The 9,376-nt window shown below is 37.6% G+C and overlaps 1 protein-coding gene and 2 long non-coding RNA genes across 12 annotated transcripts in view; 1 reads left to right on the top strand and 2 right to left on the bottom strand.

Annotated features, from left to right (window-relative positions):
* The window catches only part of LOC110359169 (uncharacterized), a 26,814-nt gene extending 21,006 nt beyond the window's left edge, over positions 1–5,808 (bottom strand). The window contains exons 1-3 of the long non-coding RNA XR_002414134.2: positions 4,813–5,808; positions 1,921–1,952; positions 931–1,026 (exon numbers count right to left, since the gene is read on the bottom strand). This is a non-coding gene — a long non-coding RNA (uncharacterized LOC110359169). The remainder of the gene's footprint in view (positions 1–930; positions 1,027–1,920; positions 1,953–4,812) is intronic.
* Positions 1–9,376, bottom strand: part of CTNND2 (catenin delta 2) — a 660,748-nt gene that overhangs the window by 581,583 nt on the left and 69,789 nt on the right. The gene's annotated exons all lie outside the window — the stretch shown is intronic.
* Positions 4,963–9,376, top strand: LOC110359168 (uncharacterized). Its single transcript, XR_002414132.2, has 3 exons — positions 4,963–5,045; positions 5,692–5,813; positions 9,243–9,376. It is a non-coding gene; the product is annotated as an uncharacterized LOC110359168 (long non-coding RNA).

Here is a 9,376-nt window from a genome sequence, read left to right as displayed (position 1 = left end):
GCATATCCTATTCTTTAGAGTGAATAATAAAGAGCGGTAAGATGCTGCTTAAATAGAGCCAGTTTGTCAATTCAGAAAGCAGACAAGGAAAATGCCAAGACAACAAAGAAAACTGAAGGCGAACAAAAGAAGATGCAGTTCTTTGAGTCATCTCATCCTAAAGCACAGTGCTGAGGCAAATGTTAGAAAAAGTGTTTGGGGTTTTTTTGGTTGTTTTTCTGTTTTAAATCAATGTAGGGTTTATCACAGCCACACTTGGATTTGAACCACTAGCTCTGCCTTAGTCCCTGGCTCCATTTAATGGTGCTGGAAACTAACAAGGCCAATTGCTTAGACCCCAGATTACCCAAGACATAAAAGAAATGCCTCAAAACAAGAGCTCTGCAGATAGCGCTAGCGGTGAGCAGAAGCAGATGAAAGCTCTTTTATCCCCCCTAGGAACAGGGAAAGAACTGGCCAGGGATGAGGCATAATGGTGAGACTGCCTAGCAAAGATAACATGCTGTGCTCTCTCTCTGGAGAAAAACAAACCAAACCAAAGAAACAAACCTATGCACTTCCAGGACATATCTTCTGTCCTCTACCTCTCAGATGATTCAAGTCAGCTGGAAAAGTAATTTCAGACAAAATTAAGGAGGCAGCTTTAACTGTAGTTCCTTCTTAAATTTCACAGGGACTGCAGGCAATTTGAAATATATGAACTTTAGGGCAAAACGCCTGCTTAGTGCCCACCTCGCCATTACCTCCTAGTACTTGTAGTTTTCCATTACCGTTACTTTCCAAAAAAACCTCACAATGGTGGAGCACAGCTCTTGTGAGTGTGAGTGTTGTGAAAACCTACTGGACACCATTTAGTCATCCCAACACACAAGCATATGCTGCAAATTTTAAAACACTGTGTAATTAAAAAGACCACTGTAAAATGCTCACATATGGTGCTGCAGATTCACTTTGAAGAAAAAGCCAACAGTTTTCAACTGCTTGTGTTTAAACAGCCTCCAAACATCACATTTTCTCCTCTTCTTCCTTTAAAAGATGCACACCCACAGTCATACAATTCTCTAAATTGTCTTTAGCCCTCTGCTTGTGGATGAAAGCCTGAAACTATAGACTTAATTATGTTTAAAAAAAAAAAAAAAAAAAAGAAAGAAAAAGAATCCAAAACAAACCACAATAACACATAAAGCCAAATGTGTTTCTTGAGTATTTCAGGATAAGAACAAAATTTTAGCAGCAAAAGAGAGCATCTTGAAAACTTGTTATTGTCTAATTTTCCCAAATGACACATTCCATCTAGCTGTACTTCAGTCACAACATGTATGATATTTTCAAGCTATCAAGTAATGTATTTAAGCAGTTTTCCCCACAATCAAAAATATTGTATTGTTTCCAGACCCCAAAAATACTTAAGGGGAGACACGTCACTCAACTGGTTGCAGGTCTGGAGGGGAGATTGTTGTAGTGGTTTTTTGTTTGTTTGTTTGTTATTTTTGTCTGTCTGTTTTAAATTTGGAAAGCTCCTCTAGAACACGACAAGCCTTTTTATGAAGGGTTCAATAGAAACCAGTGTCCTTAACAATTAAATAAACTGGAATATGAAATTACATTATGGTTTATAAACAGAATTTAAAGTACTGCTGAAGGAACTCTGACATCCTTTTCTCATCTGCCTAGTTTCTTAATGACACCTTAATGAAGCTTAGAGATAGGACTCGTTCAATTTAATTAGAACTAACATTGCTTGAAAGGGAATTTGATTAAGAATAAGGAAGGTTGTATGACTGGGACTACAGAGACCTGGGTCCTATCACTGCCCTTCTTAATTCACCTTGGTTGAATAAGTTTTCCTCTTCTCCATTTCCCTATCTGTAAACTTGGGAATTAAGGAATTAAAGAGAAGGAAGAAAAAGAGATACTGACCTTTGTCACAAAGTGTCTGAATGAGAAAATTACTTAAAAAGAAAAAAAAAAAATTATAAATCCACAGACATTTTAGATAGCATAGGCCAGAAGGGATTTTAGATACATCAGTTTGCACACCCAACTATTTCTATATGCATTAATATATGAATATTTAAATCAATGTTAGCAACAAACATAACGAAAGGTAATTCTAAAGTCAATCTAACAGTTTTAAAGGAGCTGCCCTCATTTTGAGCATGTTCCGTGCTGCACCTTCCACTATGCATACCAGTCAAATGCAACTTCTTCCTTTTGCAAAGATTTTTTTTTTTCATTATGAAATAGTTGGGTTATTTTTAAATAGAAGTGCACGGGAAAGTTTTCAGAACCTGGAGAAGTAAAAACAACTGGCTTTCTATATTCTTTTCAATGGACAAACTGAAGCCTTCTGAAAATAGTGCTTCGTTTACAATGACAACATTAAAAATTGCAAGAAAAAACAGATAGATAAATGCAATAAGCTAAATCAACTTCATTGTCATGTAAAAAAAAATCCTCTATTTGGAAAGTAAGCTGCATTAAAATAGGCAGTAAACTATTCTACTGAAGTCATGTAGTGAGAAGGCCCAAATCCCCACTTTTTTTTTTTTTTTTTTTTATTAAAAAAGAAAGATTTGGGGGAGATTTTAAATAACAAATATCATCAACAATCTTAAGTTTTTTTTAAATACGTACATTCTTCATTTATATATATGTATATATTCTTAATGAAGAGGGCAAAATAGGCCAGAGTGTCAAACCTAATCATCAAAACCACTACAGTGCTGAAAATTATGATCCTCTAGACAATGCATTCTGCTGTCCTTTTTCTATACAACAACCATAGATTTTGATTCAGATGTTAAATCAGTGCCTTTAGCAGAAACCTAAGCTTTGCGCCACATGAAATCTGACAATCAAAGTTTGTTTTTAAGCTCTGAAAATCTTATCAGTTGTTTAAACACACTAATTTGAATATCATACTTTAAAATAGCATTTCACTGTCCAGTAAGATCCAGTCAGTCCACTGAAATATTCATAGTATTGAATGATGCTTTAGGGAAAACACTTGTATTCCTGTGTAACCTCATCTAGGTGTTCCTGCTCTGGCAGGGTGATTGGACTAGATGATCTTTTGAGGTCCCTTCCAATCCCTGACATTCTGTGATTAGCAAGTCTTATAAATGATATTATGTAACTTTATTTAGTCACTCGTTCAAAACGCATATCTGAGTGTATACAATGTATCTTTGCCACCAATTCACATGAAAAAGCCCCATTCATTTAAGGAAGACATTACAAAGGCAATTCTGAGCTTTGTGTCGTAAGAATTACAATAAAAGAGTATTGTAATTTTAAACTTAAAAGCCTTTACACTTACTCTTTAAGGTCACCTTCACAAAAATAGCACAATGGACTTGGTTCAATCCATATCATTTTCCTGTTAAGACTCTGAATTGATTCCATAATCATATAAAAACAAGCTCAATACACAATTAGAGTTAACTGTTGCCCTTGCCACTGAAATGCACAAAGCAATTTGTGAAGAAAAAGAAAAAATAATTTTTCTTTACTGAGGTTCACTGCTTAAAAAGGTATTTTCCACAGTAAGTGACATTTCTCAGCATAGTTCTGAGAACTAATCAGATTGGTTTCAAGAAAATGTCAAACCATTGCCCCAGGCAATGTTCTGAAAATTAAACTTACATTGCATTCAATTCAAAAGGAATGAATTACTTTTTTTCTAATGAATGCTTTTCAGTACATTAAAAATGAGCATATTTGCCATTTAATATAAATATGCTTTCAATTACAATCAGCTTTACTGTCTTGAATATCTTCAATGTGATAAGCGGTAACTTTGATTCTAATGTTCCACACAACAGGCAAGCAACAAATGTACTTCTGATATTGTTACATTTTAAAAAAAAAAAAAAGGCTTTTACTTGACAGACAGTTTGCCTGAAGTTATTTTCATATTAATGTGTATCTTCTCTGCAAATTCTGCACTGCACTTCTGAGGGACAGGTCTAGGGACAAAACCATGTATTTTCAAGTTCACTAAGGAGCTAGAGACCTCAAGCAGCAATATTTTGGAGCAGATACAGCAAACCAAAAAGATTTTTGACTTTACCCTTAGAAAACAACATGGCTGTAACTGCAGTGAAAGAGGCCCTTACATTATCCGAACAGAATCAAAGTGATTCCTCTACCATCTCACATCACCATGAAATAAGCTAGAGAAACATGGTCTAGATAAACAAGAAAAAAACAAACATAAAATTGTACAGAAAACAATATTGAGAATAATTGTCAATGAAAACTATCATAACGGAAGGATATTTTGAGTGCAGTTACAAAATCACAGAGTGGATGGGGTTGGAAGGGACCTGTGGAGATCATCTAGTCCAAGCCATTTGCTAAAGCAGGTTCACCCAGAGCAGATCACACAAAAATGTGTCCTGGCAAGTTTTTAATGTCTCCAGATCAGCTATTACTCCCAAGACACAGCTGATTCACTGTGATTATTAAAATTGCAGCTTGTGTGAGTGTAAGGACAACAGAAATGTAGTTATAATCCAACACGGTGTGGGGAGAAAAGGAGGGACAGGACCAGATGCCATACAGACAACTGCCGTATTCCAGCTTGAGAGAACTAATTACACAATAACAAACGAGCAACAGCAGAACAGGCTGGAGCCCTGTATAGAAAGGTCAAGTAGCTACCAGGTGAACCCGTTTCAAATTTATATGGTTGTGAAAATGCCATGCTGATGTGCAGGGACAGCACATCACTTGAGTGGCTACCTCACTTGCCTCTCAGCGTTGTAAACTGTCAACTAGGAATGTGAACATTGCCAAAGGACTCACCCTGTTCTCCACTTGAGCAGATCAGGTTGAAGGTCCACTAGTGGGAAACACACGCTGTGCTCCCCTCCAGTAACTGGCCTGAGATACTTAGTCTGCCTAGTAACTCACCTCTGAATCCTCCCGTCTCCAGTTGCATCACAAACAGACACACCCCGTTCCACCCCCCTGAGCCCCACTGTCTCTTTGGCAGCTGTCCTGGACCTTCTGGACACTCGGCAGCCAACTCCTTTCAGGTGCTCAGCACACACATACTTGGCTCCCAAGGCACTTAACCTACTTGTGAGCTAGAGCACCTTGAAATGCCCTTCCCTTGCAACCCATCATGTGTCCCATACCCCCAGGCCATGACCGCACACAGACACATTCGAGGGGTGCTCCAGAGAGCTGCTCCCATTGACTCACAGGATAGGAGACACCCCTAGGCCATGGGACTTGTGGGACAGCCCTGGGATGGGCTAGGGCAGAGGATCCTTTCTCTGAGACACTGGGGTTCCCTACTCGCCGTCATGCCTCTCTGTTCCTTCATGCTTGTGGAGATGTCTTTTATCATATAACTTCAAATTTTTAAAGGCAGATTCATCAGATTTAAAAGTGTAAGCAATCCATATGAAAAAGTGAAGCACAGAATAACAAAGAAATAACCTAAAAACATTGAGATAAATAACATGTAAATCATTTGATTAGAAACAAAGGAGTGTAGAAAACAGATAATTTAGAGACAAAACCCACTAACTCATACCTTGAAAGATATTTTATAGTCTTGTAATTCACTAGTATGATGTATTCAACTTCTAGAACCAATTAAGTGTTAAAAAAAAGCAGTTGTACTTTATTCTGTATTTAACAGTTTATAAATATCTAATCTACTGTTTCTTCCAGCATGTCAGTCTACCGATCTAGGACCAAAATACTGTTTTCAAGGCTTCAAGTTCAGATTTGCCAGGTACCAAAGGTATTTCATCACCCCCTCCAGTTCCTAGCCCACTCCATCCCAGACTAAGGTATTGGTTGTTCTCATGCACTTGGTTTCTGCCTAGGCTTCTTGTTTGATTTTTTTTTTTTTAATTAAATTTAATTTAATTAAAAAAAAAAAAAAAAAGAAAAGAGAGAGGAGACTTCTGAGAACCATGGTAACTATATAGACCAGTGGCATTTTAACTCTTTTTAATATGCAATAGAAAGCTCTCACCTAATCAATGAAAGCATGTTATTCAAAACACAAAATTTAAGACATTATTTTATCTTCTCTTGTAAAGGACAGCATGTTAGAGATCATACCAGACACTTCTAACAAACAGACAAGACAGCTCATTACCTTGAGAAGCTAAGTGTAACACACAGTTGTTAAAGTATCTTAGCCTACTTGATTTATCTCACTGTTTCAGGTAGCAAAATATTCTGAAAAGCCTGTGACAGGTATATATTTTGCTAGGCCCTTAAGAAGTATAGACAGCCTAATACTAAGTGGCAAAAGTGAAGCCTGAGAGAACACTCAGACTAGATGTCAAGATGTCTATAGCACATTTTATTTATTCTTTAAGAACTTCTATGGCTTTTTCATCTATTCAGAAATACAAACCAGTCTGTTAGCAAACACAGAAGTGTCTTTACATTCACAAAGCATGCAAGCACAAGAGTTACAGGATGGAGCAAGTCAAGGGGCTACGTACCAGTCCATGCACAGTAGCGGCTGGCATCTCCAATACCATTGAGAGACAAGAAAACAGGACAGCTCTTTCGGGTTATGGGGTTTCATTCCAACACCACCCCTTCTACATACAAAATTCTCACAGTGCCCCCAAGAGCTGTTGCGGGATGGCGGGAGTGGGGGAAATCAAAGTGTCCTTTTTCCCTCCCTTGATATTCAGTAGACCAGGGCTACCACAAACAACTGCACTAAAAATAAGGTGACAGTGACTGACAAAGTGAAAACTCGTAACCATACCCCTTGGAACTCTTCATTGCCTGTGCAGATGGCCTTAGACATTTATATAAAAGAATGTGAAAATCATTTGTTTTAAAGAACTCTTGCTGTTCTTGCCAGGGGAAATTAAGTAAAGTTTTACATTATTCTAAATATTCTATAGCCTAGGCTCCAACTGCTCTCCTGTCTACAAGAGAAATGCTTAGTGTTAGACTGGATGGTTAATAAAAGCAAACTGTGAACATCACACACGAGCAAAACTAAATGAGAATTGCTGGAAACAGTATTTAAAGATCTCAGAAAATAACTCTATGCATATCAAGGAAAGAGTGAGTTTATTGATTTTCCAGACTTTTCCTGCTCCCTTGGTTTTCTGGACAGCATTCTGCTGCAAGCTCTTTGAGCTCAGTACATCTCTTCTTAATATCTAGTAAACTATCACTTTCCTCCAGATATATCTCAATTCCTATTTGTGTACCACACACACTTTTCCACCAGAGGACTGCAAAAACACACTTTGATCTCTGACCAGCTAACCCATCTTTCCATAAACTGGGAATCAATAACCTCCCTATGCTTGCTTGATGAACAGCAACATTTTGGGGCCACCAAACTTTGCTAACATCAGAAGGCAACTGAAAAAATTTTAACACTTAGGGATTAAATGTTTCCTGCATTAAGCTCTACAACCTGTTTCTTCCGCTTTCCCATGTTATTCTTTCTTGTGTCCTACTCTTACTTCAGCTATAATATCGTTGTAGAAGGTGCAACTGATTAAAAGGGAGTTGCATGTCAATACAGTTACTTCATTTTCTGTAGCAGCAGATGACCTCATCAGAATTTCAGACAATCAAAGGCTAAATGAGGTGGGAAGAGGCCTCAGAAAGTCATCCAAGTCAACCTCCTGCTCAAAGCAGGGTCAGCTATGAAATCAGACCAGGTTGATCAGGGCTTTATCCATCTGGGTCTTGAAAACTCCCAGGGGTGGAGGCTGCCCAACCTCTCCGGACAACCCCATCCACTGTTTGGCTGTTTTCACGGCTGTTTTCTTTTTCATCAGAAATAATTTTTTCTAGGCTGTGTAAATGATGCTGGATTCATTATTTGTGGTGAAAGTTGTATGATGATAGTTATTCTTCTTGGACAAGAAAGTGAATCTATAAGTTTTCCATATAAAAGTTCTTTGGAGTGATTTATTTTAGTTGATTTCAAAGAGTATTTGCTTTAACCTTTGGTATTTAAGCTACTCATGTTTTGGTGAACAAAAACAATGCCAAGTTCAGAAGCTCTTGTTGAAAAAAATAATCTGTCACTATCACAGGGTGGTTTTATGGGAAGTTTTAAAAATTCCAAATATAAGGGAAGTTGGAAAACATAGATATATTTTAATAATGCTTTACCATATGTATTTCACTGTGCTAGCTACCGTCATACAAATGAGCCTGAAAAACAGTGTTTAATGCACAACTCACCAAGGACCTCAAACAGCAGCCTAAACCAACCAAAGTCTGGAAAGTAATCAGGAAAAGCTGAAACTTAATGTTTATAAATATACAAAGGGTGAGTGCCATGAGGATGGAGCCAGGCTCTTCTCGGTGGCAAACAATGATAGGACAAGGGGTAATGGGATCAAGCTGGAACACAAGAGGTTCCACTTAAATTTGAGAAGAAACTTCTTCTCAGTGAGGGTGACAGAGCACTGGAACAGGCTGCCCAGGGAGGTTGTGGAGTCTCCTTCTCTGGAGACGTTCAAAACCCGCCTGGACATGTTCCTGTGTGACCTCACCTAGGCGTTCCTGCTCCAGCAGGGGGATTGGACTAGATGATCTTTTGAGGTCCCTTCCAATCCCAAACATACTGTGATACTGTGATACTGTGAAACTGCTACAGCTGTGGAGGCAGTGGAAACACTTGGAAAACATCAGTTTAAAAAGTTGTGTCTCACATTTGGAACCATCTGGACTGATAATATCCTATAGTAAAAATCTCTTACCAGAGAAAGGAAACACTGCGAAATTGTGAATGCAGTCTGAGAAGAGGACAGCCCGATAACCAATACAGGCCCGTTACTCCAGGAGTTACCTGAATGCTTCACTGCTGTCAGCCATATACCAAAACAAAATCATGTGTCTCAAACAGGATCTGAATAATCCAAAATGCAGTAGCTCATCTACTTTGCTAAAAAATACATCACTCCAGTGGCTGTCTACTAAATTGTGTACATAAATGAAAAATTAAGCAAACAAAAATTAAGAACATAACTAAAGTGCTAAATCCTCCCTTTTTTTTGAAAAAAGTTTTTCATTAGGTTAACTACTACAACTAGTAAAAAGTACAAATCTGAAAGTATTAGATCATTTAGTTTGAACAATTTTTCAGAAGAACAAACAAAACACTTGTCCACAAAAAAAGTTGAATAAATATTAAAAAAAAAAAATCCCATCAGTATGAAAAGTTTTTTTTACTGCATTTATTACCCTCTTCTTTCACTTTCTTTCTATTACAGCAATGCTAAACATCACTTTCAAGCTGTGGTAATGATCTCCTCACATTAACTAATTGCTGAGAATGTTTCTACCACCATAAGAAAAAATGCCAGTGAATGACCAAGAACTGAAAAACCTTACACATTGATTAGGA

The sequence above is a fragment of the Columba livia genome, chromosome 2, assembly GCF_036013475.1.
Source record: "Columba livia isolate bColLiv1 breed racing homer chromosome 2, bColLiv1.pat.W.v2, whole genome shotgun sequence".
NCBI classification, from domain to species: Eukaryota; Metazoa; Chordata; class Aves; order Columbiformes; family Columbidae; genus Columba; species Columba livia.
The sequence above is the reverse complement of the archived record's forward strand: the minus strand, read 5'-3'. Positions and strand labels throughout refer to the sequence as shown.